Raw genomic sequence first — 647 nt, 5'->3', positions numbered from 1 at the left:
TGACAGTGTGTGTACAAACGTCCGTATAAAACAATGTATAAACCATACTTAGAGGAGATTATAGGTAAACACGGCATTCCTTGAAGATCAGCCAGTCGTACTTCAAAAGAGAATTGTATTTTGAGAATCCACAGATACTTGAGTGTCCCCTTCGAACAGCGAGCACATTTTCAATGCTACAACCATCTTCCCGTTTTCTTTCTTTGTCCTTCTTTGCCACATCCAATATTTGTTAGGCTTCTGTGTTATTATTTTTCGTTTGTTTATCTGTCTCTTTTTTTCTATATTTTATGTTTCGTTATTGTTTTTTTTTTTTATCTCTCTGATTTGTTACATTTTGATTTTTTCTCTTACTCTATTTCTCTCTTTTCTTTTCTTTTTTTTTGAGAAGTGCTCACGATATTTCTCTTTTTCTTTCTGTTCCTTTTTCTCTTTAATCCATCTCTTTCACTTCCCTTTTCTTCTGTTATTTTCTATTACAATCTCTTTTGTTTTGTTTTTTTGTTTTTTTTTGCTGTTTGTTATGCCTCCATTTACCTTGTCATTGTTCTCTTGATCTTTTCCTCCGCTATTTTCCCATTTATTGTTTTACGCGTGTCTAATTATTCTTCTTTTTATCTTATTTCCGTTGTTCTTGCGATTGTATC

The sequence above is a fragment of the Penaeus monodon genome, chromosome 22 (genome assembly GCF_015228065.2).
Source record: "Penaeus monodon isolate SGIC_2016 chromosome 22, NSTDA_Pmon_1, whole genome shotgun sequence".
NCBI lineage: Eukaryota > Metazoa > Arthropoda > Malacostraca > Decapoda > Penaeidae > Penaeus > Penaeus monodon.
Note: the sequence above shows the minus strand (reverse complement) of the source record.